This window comes from Schistocerca nitens, chromosome 5 (genome assembly GCF_023898315.1).
Source record: "Schistocerca nitens isolate TAMUIC-IGC-003100 chromosome 5, iqSchNite1.1, whole genome shotgun sequence".
Taxonomy (NCBI): Eukaryota; Metazoa; Arthropoda; class Insecta; order Orthoptera; family Acrididae; genus Schistocerca; species Schistocerca nitens.
The window spans coordinates 79,250,805-79,265,253 of NC_064618.1; positions in this window are offsets into that span (position 1 = coordinate 79,250,805).

Sequence of the window (14,449 nt, forward strand, 5' to 3'; positions counted from 1 at the left end):
AAGTTACAGCCTACTCTTTAATACCGAAAGCTATAACCGTTCGTGTTTTCTTCAGCTAGAAAGGTACTGAGTTTATATTCTGGACTTCAGTTAGCACAACAGTCATTGTTCAAACCACAATTGCAGAGCAGTCATGCAGATGTAGTAGTAGTAGTAGTAGTAATTTTATTCATACATATACCTCTTTCACAAGCACATTGGACGTCCCCTGATATTACAATAATTTAAGAACAACAGAAGTAAAGTAATTCACATACACACACATTTACATACTTTCGAGTCTAATATAACAAGAGACGTAGTCAGCAGTAGCCTTATGGTAGGAATCATCCCGGCATTTGCCTGAAATAATTTAAGGAAACCACGGAAAATGTATAAATTAGGATGACTGGATGGAGACTGCAACCTTCATCCTTCGAATACAAGACCACTGTGTTTAAAACAATTGTGGCTTATTTGGTTTATCCCTAGTGTACAGTACTGATCTACAAGTAACTTACTGAATAATGTAAAAGGCTAATGCTGCACTGTTCAAGCATTTCTCACTCCCACTACACACACTATACTCCCATTGTTTCATAATACTGCACAGACTAACAGCTAATGTCAGCACCATTTTGTGCACCGCAGCTTCTTACTTGCTAGCCTCAAAAACTGAGTCAGCATCTCTCCTCAACGAGTGATATGTTGAGCTCAGAAAGAGGATGACATGTTAGTATTATACGTTGTATAGCTTTCGGAATCAGTTTTTCGAGAAAAGAAAAGGAAGGAAAAATATAGTGCGAAAGCGTTATGTGGAGTGATATACGTTTTACTATCGTTATTATTATTATTTATTTGTTACTTTTTTACCGAACCTCTAATCTGTTTTATCGAAGAAACCCTTCAACCCATAGAATGTATTGCTTAACAAATACTTTGTAGCTACCTTTTTAAATAGGTTTGCTTAGGAATTTCTTCAATCTCCTTTGGCAGTTTACTGCGCAGTTTTATACCTGGTAGAAAATTCTGTTTATTCTTTTTTGTCAAATATAAGTTCAGTCTAGATCTTGTTCCATGGTCATGAACAGAGCTGTTTGTGCAGTAATTATCAATGTTATTTTTTAAGTGTATCACTGATTGATAAATACCCTCATTGGTGGCGTTAAAAACCCCCAGTGCTTTGACCAGATTTTTACAATGAGCTTGACCACTATTTTTGGTTATTATTCTTATGGCCCTTTTCTGCAGTTCGAAAATTGTGTTCATATTTTGTGCATTTGTTGCCCAGAGAAGAATACCGTAGCTAAGAATTGGGTGTACATATGAATAGTTTGTAACTAAAAGACACTGCCTATTACTCACCGATTAAAGGACTCTAAGGGCATGCTAATGACATTCTGTTTAGAAGTGCCTGTGTGTGTTCACACCAATTCAACTGAGAGTCAATATTCGTTCATAGCAAGATTTCATTTGTTACACAGTCTGTAGAGGCGCCATTTACGTTTAATTTAACAGTGTCATTTTCCGTCTTCAAACTGAAATTCATGGAATTCGTTTTCTTTACATTAGACATTACTTTATTGCTTATTGACCAATTGTGCACTTCTTTGAGAGTTTCATTTGCTTTCTCTGCAAGGAATTCTCTTGTTTCCTCAGTGCCTATAGTACTACAGTCATCAACAACGATAATTTTTTCCCCACGACTAGCACTGCTCGGAAAATCATTGATGTAGACTAGGAACAATATTGGTCCTAACATGCCACCCTGTGGAACTCCTATATTAAGGTGTTTTTGCTCTGATGAGTGTTTCACTAAAAGTTTAGACTTATTTGAGAGAAGTGTTATCCCTAATTAGCCAACGGCCTTGGTGGAGTGGTAACACAGGTTCCTGTCGGATCACGGACGTGGTCGGGTTTGATTAGCACTTGGATGGGTGACTATGATGGTCTGCCGGCAGCTGTTGGCAAGTGGGCTGCACTCAACCCTTGTGAGGCCAATTGAGGAGCTTCTTCATCGATAAATAGGGGTTCCGGTCACGAATATTAACAACAGCAGCGAGAGCAGTGTGCTGACCACCTGCCCTTCCATATTCGCCTCTATTGACGCCTGTTGGCGAAGGATGACACGGTATGATTGGAAGCAGTTTTTATCTATCCCATTTATACCTAATGCTTATAAAGGTTGGAGCAAATAAAAGCGTCCCAGACGAGGGGATATTATTGGACGTGAATTTATGGTAACATTAACGGAGGAGAAAAAGACCTACAGCTATTTCGAACAGTATGGAGCAATTTCCCATACAGCCGACCGAACCGTGGAGCACATTTACACAATCTTCACACTTGACAAGAGTTGTTGAGCAGAGGTCAGTCTGGTCGCGGCACTAGGCGGTCACCCAGGTCACCAGATCTGTTAGTAAGCTATTACTTCGTGTGGGAAACCCTCGAGTCTAAGGTGTATCGCAACAACAATCATAGTCTTCGAAAACTACAGCAGAATATTTCGGGCGAGACTGTAGCAATTCCAGAGTACAGCTTCGATCAGCCTACAGCAACTTGCTGACCACGGCCCAAAAGTGGCAAGAGATGAATGGTAGTCATTTTCGACATCTGTTGCAGTCAGGTTAGTACTGTATTTCCTTTCCTCTACTATACTTCTTTGTGCCCTGGAACTCTGTTCTCTGGGCCACTTTTATTTACCCCACCCTGTAGCTTATTTAGTAGATTCTTATGCTTGACAGTATCAAAAACCTTAGGAACATCTAAAAATATGCCTGTGACACATTCATCTTTGTCAAGAGCACAAGTACCACTTTAGTGGATTGCACTGTGGCTAATTCTGTTCTTCAACCTCTTCGGGAAACAAACTGCGATTTACGTAAACGGTTACATTTATTCACGTAATTCATTACTCTGTCTTTCATAATTGATACTATTATTTTTGACAAATGTGACAGCAGGGAAATCAGCCTGTTATTCTCTACGTTTTCTGCATTACTTTTCTTTAGAAGAGGTACAACTCTCGCCTATTTTAAACAATCCGAAAATTTTCCTGATGAGAAAGATTCATTTATCATGTTTGTAAAGGGAGCTTATATACTGCCTATGGACTGTTTCGGTACACATACTGGTACGTCATCTAAACCTACTGAATTCCGCTGTTCCACCTCTTCGGAAACCAAACTGTGATTCACTTAAAATGTTACATTTATACATGCAATTCACTGGTCTGTCTTTCATGACTGACACTGTTATTTCCGATAAAGGTTACAGCAAGGAATTGGGCATGTTATTGTCTATGTCTTCTGCAATACCTTTCTTTAGCAGAGGTATAACTCTGCCGGCCTCATTGGCCGTGCGGTTCTAGGCGCAACAGTCTGGAACCGCGCGACCGCTACGGTTGCAGGTTCGAATCCTGCCTCGGGCATGGATGTGTGTGATTTCCTTAGGTTAGTTAGGTTTAAGTAGTTCTAAGTTCTAGGGGACTGATGACCTCAGCTGTTAAGTCCCATAGTGCTCAGAGTCATTTCGTACAACTCTCGCCTATTTTAAATAATCCGAAATTTTCCCTGATACGAAAGATTCGTTTATTATGCTTGTTAAGAGAGCTTATATACTCTCTAGGCATATTGGTACGCCATCTAAGTCTACTGACTTTTTAGTTTTTGTGCAGTTTTATTGACTTCATGCTCTGTAGTTGGTTGTAACGTCATTGTACTTATTGCACAGTTATTTTGGCTGTTGATATACTTTCCGGTATGTGAGGTCGTGGTCCAAGAACTTTTCTGCTCCTTACGTTTCGTCCAGGACTGCGCTGGACTTCCTCAGAGGCGCTGCTCCGCTGAGTCTTGCCGACTGACTGGTCGGGTGTCTGAGAGCGACTTATATATTGTGAGAAAGGGGGGCGTGGTTCAGGTGACACGTGATGAGCAGTGATAATCCAAAGCAAAGATAAGGTTGACTATCGATTACCACCTTGTCAAAGATAAAAAGGTGGTAATCTATAGTCAACCTTATCTTTGCTATGGATTATCACCGCTCATCGCGTGTCACCTGAACCACGCCCCCCTTTCTCACAATATATAAGTCGCTCTCAGACACCCGACCAGTCAGTCGGCAAGACTCAGCGGAGCAGCGCCTCTGAGGAAGTCCAGCGCAGTCCTGGACGAAACGTAAGGAGCAGAAAAGTTCTTGGACCACGACGTCACATCCCGGAAAGTATATCAACAGCCAGGTCACCCGGTCGTGAAAGCCTTCATTTTACAGTTATTATATTTGTCTTAGGGAATTTTTGTTTTAGCCACTCTATAGTACTTGAAGAATGCTCATTCACGTCTGAATGACGCACAAATGTGGTTATTGCACGATTCGACCATCTGATCAAATGAAGACGCACAATAATGGTGTTTGTTTTGTGGGGCGCTCAACTGCGCGGTCATCAGCGCCCGTACAAATTCCCAGTCTGTATGCATTCCAGTCTAGCCACTTTCACGAATGATGAGGGCAACAGAAATACTCAGCCCGCGGGCAGAGAAAATCCCCAACCCGCCCGGGAATCGAACCTGGGACCCCCTGATCCAGAGGCAGAAACGCTAGCCACTAGACAAGTAACAGCGCATAAGATGCACAGTGATGCCCACTTCAAACTCTGTCAGGTGCTGATATCGCTGTCTCACATGCTTACGTGGCATATCTATGTCTTTCATGGTGACCATTCGGAACCTTTCTATAATCACGCCTCTTATATACCATACCCGTCATGGCAACAACACTAAACACAAACAACACTGATGCAGTGTGTTGGCCGTTCTACCTGTCACACAGAATCGCAACTCTATTGAGGCGTACGTGTGTGAAGCAGCATTGACACATTTTATGAGTGCTTCACCTTTTTTATCTGCCATTGTATATGAGAAACTTACGGTCCACCATAAAGAAACTACAAGATAATACGGGACATTGCTGGTGTAATAATTAACGTATTTTAATGGTTAATATCCCTAGTTTAGGCAATTCGAAATGCTATAGTGTGTAGAATGCAACAGCGACTCAGATTTGTTTCAGTAATTCTCACAGTCCTAAAGGCTGCATGATCTTGGTATAAATAACAGAAGCGAATACCAGAAGGTAGGTCGGCGATGGGAAGAGATACATCGGTTAGGTTTTCCCTTAACGGCTCTAACATCATAACGGGTAAATAAAGTACATTTGGATATTCAGTGCAAGTTTATGAAGCCCTTTACTTTAAAATTTCCGTTTCTAAAATTTTAGGTCCCGAACAGTCTGTCCTCTCCGTGTAGCAGTTCGACTTCTGTCAACTGTTTATGTTTGGTCTTAGCAAGACTTGAAAGAGGTCTATTCTGTTTTCTACAGTCCAGACATTTATGACGCTTTTTCAGTTTGTTGCAGACAAATCTCTCTCTGTAATCTACACCCCTCGCAAGTGAACATGTGAGACTCCATGTGTTTGTAGGTGAACAGATTCGTTTTTACTGACTTAATGGCGTAGTAGGCCACTGAATAGTTCCACGCAATTAAGTCGTTGCCCATTCTTTATGACAATTTGTCAACAAATGGTAGCACACGCTTTTTCCTACCGAGCGAGGTGGGACAGTGGTTAGCACACTGGACCCGCATGCGGCAGGACTACGGTTCAGAACCCCTTCTGGCCATCCAGATTTAGATTTTCTATGATTTTCTGGAATCTCTCCAGGCAATTGAGGGGTCGGTTGCTTTGAAAACATCTCGGCCGATTTCCTTCTCCATCATTTCATAATCCGAACTTGTGCTCCGTCTCTAATGAACACGCTGTCGACGAGACGTTGAACCCTAATCTTCCTTCCGCCCTTGCCCTTCCCTGGTTGTCATCTGGGACGCTGTTACGGTCTAAGTTAGTGCCTTCACTTGTTTATTTTCTTCCTTCAGCCGGCCGCGGTGGTCTAGCGGTTCTAGGCGCGCAGTCCGAAACCGCGCGACTGCTACGGTCGCAGGTTCGAATCCTGCCTCGGGCATGGATGTGTGTGCTGTCCTTAGGTTAGTTAGGTTTAAGTAGATCTAAGTTCTAGGGGACTGATGACCACAGTAGTTAAGTCCCATAGTGCTCAGAGCCATCTGAACCATTTTTTTTTCTTGCTTCGCAGTATGCTGTCTTTAGGAGTGGGCTAGTGACCATTATTGCAAGCTATTATTTTGATGGAGTATGGTTCTTGCGCAAAATCAGTTGTGGACGTACGGAGTGATATCAAACAGAGTACCGTAAGGTGAAACATTTCTTCATCTTCTTGTCTCTGCAGCCACAGCTTTGACTCTTCAGCGGTCCTCTACATGTCCAAGTATGAAGAACATCGCATCTAACCTGTGATATTTTATAAATTTGATGTTCTCCGTCGTCCCCTCGTTTTCTTCCCTACGCTGTTGCTTTCGAAGATGTTTTGTATAAGAATATGGTGACTAATCAAGTGTCCAACGAGCTTTGCTTTGCGCTGACCTATAACTTTCGGCAGTTCTTTCTGTTCCCCATTTCCTGTAGGACTATCTCACTCGTTTTTCCATCAGTACAGTTAGTTCTTGTAATTCTCCTCGAGAATATCATTTCTGCAGCTTTTTATTTAGAATATACAAACAGGAAACGTATGGAGAGAATACAGACAACTCAGTTGAAAGTGCAACATAAATACTTTCCTTAGGCGGAGCAGTTGTTCTATTTTATACTGTGTCCCGCTTTACTCTTTCATAGTAGATTACTTTAAGTAGATTCAAAATTAGGACTATCGTTATAGTTTTAGAACACAAACTGTTGAGTCAATACAGACGAAACTGATTCAATTAAAACAATCTGTTGCTCTAAAACCAAACAGGGACGACAAACAAACAGGATTTAAAGTACAATACTGACAAAAAAGTCATAAACAGCAATAACCCGAAACTGTCGACAAAATCCGCTATAAGGTAGCGTGACAAATACAATTAAAAAAGGAACGGATATCTTTTGTTGCGCGACCACGTAATAATAATGGGTGACGCAACCAGTCTTGTAATCAGCTAAAATCTGTTAAAACCTCCACCATATGCTTGTACCTTGATGAATAGTCATCTGATGCTCGTAAAATAATTACAATAAAATTTCGGTATCTTATCAGACACCGAGTAAGGACTTTAATTTGCATTTTTTAATTAAACTGTTTTTTTACTACTGAATATCAGTTCTTCAAATGAACGACGGTGATATATCCATGTTGTCAATATGAAAACAAATGACAGAACAAAATTAAATTTTGAGAAACTCAAGACTACTGAAGGTATGTTTGCGCAATGCTAATTGTAAGATTATTGTAAAAAGTAAGTCCCATTTGAACGTTTGTAAAATAATTTCATAACCATCAGTAAATATCTGAAGAATCGTTTTCAGAATATAATTAATTTTTGCCAGCAATATTGCATTACTGATTACAATCCATCCCAAAAACCATCAACGTAAAACTTTGCAAAATTTTTTTGTTGTCAAGAAAAAGTTTAGCTATGAATTACGTAACTTCAGTCAAATTGATTAAAGAATAACGTCAGCTTTTCTATTAAAGAATAACTTCAGCTTTGGTAATAAATACAGCCACTTATTATGACAGCCCACCAGCAGCTAATAGAGTATAGTAAAACAGAGTAAGTATATTCATGTCGCAGTTCGATGAAGCAGTCAGATGGCGATCCAGTAACAGTAAAAAACGTAAGGAACAGTTTTGGGTTATTGCAGGTAACGACTGAGGACCACGTCGACGACACATTCTAAGTTTCGTCGAAATAATCAACAAGTCACTTTTAATAAGCAGCATTTAAATTTGTATCCGAATATTGCACTTATTATTATTGACAAAGAAAATTAATTTCAAAGAGAAGATTTCATTTGTTATTATTAAACAAGACATAGAAATCCCAAGGGAAGGTTTCATAGATTATTGTAGAAGGGAAGGTTGCGTAACAAAAGAGATATAGAGGAGACGGGAAGGTTTCACCGGCAGTGCATATAAATCAGTGACGCCTCCAACAGTAGCCACAATGGAAAAGATTAAAATCTCACTTTACTTCCCGCTAGTGTTAGGAAAACAACAGTATTCTTCTCACGCTTTTTAATACTGAAACAGGTCTATTGGGAGTATGTTATTTGTCTTTCTGAAACTTGTACGTACTTTGGATGTCTCAAACGTTAAGCGACAATTTTGAATCGCTCATTATTCGCTCACAGTCTTTGGTCAGCGTAGCTGTGATGCTGAAAGATGTGTTTGTTTTGTTTTCGCTGCTAGGCAGCGAGGAAAGTGGGAGTTCTCTCATTAGAGTCGTAGTGAGGAAGACGCTGAGCAGAGGACTCGTGGAAATGTAGACGTAAAGTTAAGTGCGTGTGTGCTGAAGTAAAATGATACGTGTTTCAGTATTGTAAAACACAGGAGAAGGATTTGATTAGTAATTTAGAATGAAAAGAGTATGAAGAGGAATGAAATATATATATATATATATATATATATATATATATATATATATATATATATATATATACACTCCTGGAAATTGAAATAAGAACACCGTGAATTCATTGTCCCAGGAAGGGGAAACTTTATTGACACATTCCTGGGGTCAGATACATCACATGATCACACTGACAGAACCACAGGCACATAGACACAGGCAACAGAGCATGCACAATGTCGGCACTAGTACAGTGTATATCCACCTTTCGCAGCAATGCAGGCTGCTATTCTCCCATGGAGACGATCGTAGAGATGCTGGATGTAGTCCTGTGGAACGGCTTGCCATGCCATTTCCACCTGGCGCCTCAGTTGGACCAGCGTTCGTGCTGGACGTGCAGACCGCGTGAGACGACGATTCATCCAGTCCCAAACATGCTCAATGGGGGACAGATCCGGAGATCTTGCTGGCCAGGGTAGTTGACTTACACCTTCTAGAGCACGTTGGGTGGCACGGGATACATGCGGACGTGCATTGTCCTGTTGGAACAGCAAGTTCCCTTGCCGGTCTAGGAATGGTAGAACGATGGGTTCGATGACGGTTTGGATGTACCGTGCACTATTCAGTGTGCCCTCGACGATCACCAGTGGTGTACGGCCAGTGTAGGAGATCGCTTCCCACACCATGATGCCGGGTGTTGGCCCTGTGTGCCTCGGACCGAGCGAGGTGGCGCAGTGGTTAGCACACTGGACTCGCATTCGGGAGGACGACGGTTCAATCCCGTCTCCGGCCATCCTGATTTAGGTTTTCCGTGATTTCCCTAAGTCGCTTCAGGCAAATGCCGGGATGGTTCCTTTGAAAGGGCACGGCCGATTTCCTTCCCCATCCTTCCCTCACCCGAGCTTGCGCTCCGTCCCTAATGACCTCGTTGTCGACGGGACGTTAAACACTAATATCCTCCTCCTCCTGTGTGCCTCGGTCGTATGCAGTCCTGATTGTGGCGCTCACCTGCACGGCGCCAAACACGCATACGACCATCATTGGCACCAAGGCAGAAGCGACTCTCATCGCTGAAGACGACACGTCTCCATTCGTCCCTCCATTCACGCCTGTCGCGACACCACTGGAGGCGGGCTGCACGATGTTGGGGCGTGAGCGGAAGACGGCCTAACGTTGTGCGGGACCGTAGCCCAGCTTCATGGAGACGGTTGCGAATGGTCCTCACCGATACCCCAGGAGCAACAGTGTCCCTAATTTGCTGGGAAGTGGCGGTGCGGTCCCCTACGGCACTGCGTAGGATCCTACGGTCTTGGCGTGCATCCGTGCGTCGCTGCGGTCCGGTCCCAGGTCGACGGGCACGTGCACCTTCCGCCGACCACTGGCGACAACATCGATGTACTGTGGAGACCTCCCGCCCCACGTGTTGAGCAATACGGCGGTACGTCCACCCGGCCTCCCGCATGCCCACTATACGCCCTCGCTCAAAGTCCGTCAACTGCACATACGGTTCACGTCCATGCTGTCGCGGCATGCTACCAGTGTTAAAGACTGCGATGGAGCACCGTATGCCACGGCAAACTGGCTGACACTGACGGCGGCGGTGCACAAATGCTGCGCAGCTAGCGTGTGTCCGCTGTGCCATGCGTGTGATCATTGCTTGTACAGCCCTCTCGCAGTGTCCAGAGCAAGTATGGTGGGTCTGACACACCGGTGTCAATGTGTTCTTTTTTCCATTTCCAGGAGTATATATATATATATATATATATATATATATATATATATATATATATATATATATATTGTTAGCACTGCAGTTGAGAGTTGTTAGAATTATTGCTAAATGAAAATGAGACTTCCATATCGCGGACGTTACGATTTTTCATTAACGATTGTGTAATTTTCACAGGAAGGTATCTTTTTATGTTTGTCAATTATTTGTCTGACCTCTGTGAGAGTTAAGAGTTTGATATCAACGTTGCTCTTTGCCAGTGTTAACGAGTGTTGTAACATGAATTTTGTACAAGTAATAATACATCAGATAATTTTGAAAACGGTTTGTTAAAGAAATGATCAACTAAGAGGATTGTCCACATCCTCAATCCAAGTCAATTTTATTTAAAACGTGTCTCACTCAATGATGGATATAAAATACTGTACTCGTCTTCTGGAGCATTGTACTAAGCTCTCAGCTGCTGTAGTTAGAAATTTGCAGCTGGTGTACAGAGAACAGCATGTGCCACATATCCAAGCAATTACACTACGAGGTAAGATATTCTCAAAAAATGGTTCAAATGGCTCTGAGCACTATGGGACTTAACTGCTGTGGTCATCAGTCCCCTAGAACTTAGAACTACTTAAACCTAACTAACCTCAGGACATCACACACATCCATGCCCGAGGCAGGATTCGAACCTGCGACCGTAGCGGTCACGTGGCTCCAGACTGTAGCGCCTAGAACCGCACGGCCACTACGGCCGGCTAAGATATTTTCATTTCAGGATCAGTTTGCTACGGAAATCACAAACGCACAGTGATCGTTTCATGAACAGCAATATTAGGCAGATCATTAACGTACAACAACAGCTTTGTTTAATTGAAAAGGATAATAGTCACATTCAAGATTTAGCTCGCTTATTTTTTTAAAGATTATAAAGCAAGGCCGAAATTCATGTTGTATTCTCTTTTGGTTTCTCTCTCAATTGGAAATGCACAAAGTACCCAAAGCTAAACAACAAGAATGTTACAACCGACCAACCAAACGAGTTCAAAAACAACAATACATTTTTTTAAGGAAACTTTCAGTACATGTAGAAAAAGAGGAGAAATGAGTTCAAAAATGTTTGAAATCTTATGGGACTTAACTGCTAAGGCGTCAGTCCCTAAGTTTGCACACTACTTAACCTAAATTATCCTAAGGACGAACACACACACACACCCATGCCCGAGGGAGGACTCGAACCTCCGCCGGGACCAGCCGCACAGTCCACGACTGCACCGCCTAAGACCGCACGGCTAATCCCGCGCGGCGCGAAATGAGTGAATGAGTGTACAGATAAAAGAAAAAAAAGAACAGTTAAATGTTAAGATGAGTAAACGAAGAGAAAAAAAAAGCAATGAAAGCTGGTACGAAATTTTATTCCAACTGAACTTCCTGTTCGGCATTAGGTGCTGATCTTCAGTATTCGCACTACAGCTAAAACTGGCTTTTACCCCATAGTTAATATTCTCATAAAGTTGCGAGTAATTTGAAAATGCCTTAGAATCGTTCGTGTAATGATAGTGGGGACTCGCTATTTTCATTTATCCTCGCGATGCACGCCGGTGCAACAGACCCAGCTATAGCGGAGCACGGGTTGTTTCGTGCGGACGAGCACGGACCTGCGACCACGACCGTGATGTAGTTAGCCATGCAGCGGAAGTACGTGCAGAGAGGCCGAAACGAAATTACGATATCCGCGCTGGCACAAACGGCCGCCGACCTAATTGCAGAAATGAGAAGCTATTGATTGGTAATGCCGGTGCGGTCACGGCAACGTGCGGCAGTTACGAAATCAGGACGTCTCGGTACTGAGGGGCTGGATCGAGTACAGGCTCAAACACGGAGTGCACCACGACTAGGCGCTAGAGGAATACGAGAGCAACACCGAGCGAACGGAAGAAACCGAAAATGAGGAGCAACTTTTTAACGCATAACGTCACAGAAAGTAAAATTTCGAGAGAAGCGAAAAACGTATACCGCAAAAAGTATAATACACCACTGGCCATTAAAATTGCTACACCAAGAAGAAATGCAGTTGATAAACGGCTATTCATTGGACAAATATATTATACTAGAACTGACATGTGATTACATTTTCACGCAATTTGGGTGAATAGATCCTGTTAAATCAGTACCCAGAACAACCACCTCTGGCAGTAATAACGGCCTTGATACGCCTGGGCATTGAGTCAAACAGAGCTTGGATGGCGTGTACAGGTACAGCTGCCCATACAGCTTCAGCACGATACCACAGTTCATCAAGAGTAGTGACTGGCGTATTGTGACGAGCCAGTTGCTCGGCCACCATTGACCAGACGTTTTCAGTTGGTGAGAGATCTGGAGAACCTGCTGGCCAGAGCAGCAGTCGAACATTTTCTGTATCCAGAAAGGCCCGTACAGGACCTGCAACGTGCAGTCGTGCATTATCCTGCTGAAATATATGGATTTCGCAGTGATCGAATGAAGGGTAGAGCCACGGATCGTAACACATCTGAAATGTAACGTTCACTGTTCAAAGTGCCGTAAATGCGAACAAGAGGTGACAGAGACGTGTAACCAATGGCACCCCATACCATCATCCCGGGTGATACGTCCGTATGGCGATGACGGAAACACGCTTCCAATGTGCGTTCACCGCGATGTCGCCGAACACGGATACGACCATCATGATGCTGCAAACAGAAACTGGTTTCATCTGAAAAAATGACGTTTTGCCATTCGTGTACCCAGGTGCGTCGTTGAGTACACCATCGCAGGCGTTCCTGTCTGTGATGCAGCGTCAAGGGTAACCGCAGCCATGGTCTCCAAGCCGAAAGTCCATGGTGCTGCAAACGTCGTCGACCTGTTCGTGCAGATGTTCGTTGTCTTGCAAACGTTCCCATCTGTTGACTCAGGGATCGAGACGTGGCAGCACGATCCGTTACAGCCATGCGGATAAGCTGCCTGTCATCTCGACTGCTGATACGAGGCCGTTGGGATCCAGCACGGCGTTCCGTATTACCCTACTGAACCCACCTATTCCATATTCTGCTAACAGTCATTGGATCTCGACCAACGCGAACAGCAATGTCGCGATACGATAAACCGCAATGGCGATGGGCTAGAATCCGACCTTTATCAAAGTTGGAAACGTGATGGTACGCATTTCTCCTCCTTACAGGAGGCATCACAACAACGTTTCACCAGGCAACACCGGTCAACTGCTGTTTGTGTATGAGAAATCGGTTGGAAACTTTCCTCCTATCAGCAAGTTTTAGGTGTCGCCACAGGCGCCAACCTTGTGTGAATGGTCTGAAAAGCCATTCATTTGCAGCATATCACAGCATCTTCTCCCTGTTGGTTAAATTTCGCGTCTGTAGCACGTCATCTTCGTGGTGTAGCAATTTTAATGGCCAGTAGTTTATTGATGTTTACGAATATTACACAGTACATTCAGGTAGGGCAATCGATATAAATGTGTTTACTACAAGGTATTTTTTTTATTTTCAGCGTATGAGGACTAATGTAAATTAAAAACTCTGTCGAACAGGCGTCTGAAGGCTCAAGGGTGCCGACAGGCAGGCATGTCATCCTCAGCCGATAGGCGTTACTGGATGCGGATATGGAGGGGCGTGTGGTGAGCACCCTTCTCTGCAGGACCTCGTCTGTTTTCGTGACTGGTGCTGCTACCTCTCCTTCTAGTAGCTCCTCAATTGGCGTCACAAGGGCTGAATGCACCCTGCTTGTCAACAGCACTCGGCAGACCCACAGGGTCCCCCATCCAAGTGACAGCCAACTTCGGCGATCTGACAGATGGCGGTGTTACCGTCGCCCCAAGGCCGTTGACTAGGACTAAACGACTAAATGACGTTTGTTGTGTTCCCTTTTTATTATTTCTTCATTCGCCTTCTCGTTCCACGATTTATTTCCGCTCCAGCTGTCACTGATCTACTCTCTTTACACTCTGCTTCTTAATTTTACCTCTGGCTTCAGTTTTTCTAATAGAATGAAAAAAATTACTAGATAACGATGTGATTCATCATTTCATTTTGGCCCACCTGCCGGCCGGTGTGGCCGAGTGGTTCTATGTCTGGAACTGCACGACTGCTACAGTCGCAGGTTCGAATCCTGCCTCGGGCATGGACGTGTGTGATAGTTACGTTTAATTAGTTCTAAGTTCTAGGGGACTGATGACCTCATATGTTAAGTCCCATAGTGCTCAAAGCCATTTAAACCATTCGGTCCACCAGTCTTGCTTTTTAGCCAACATTGCCC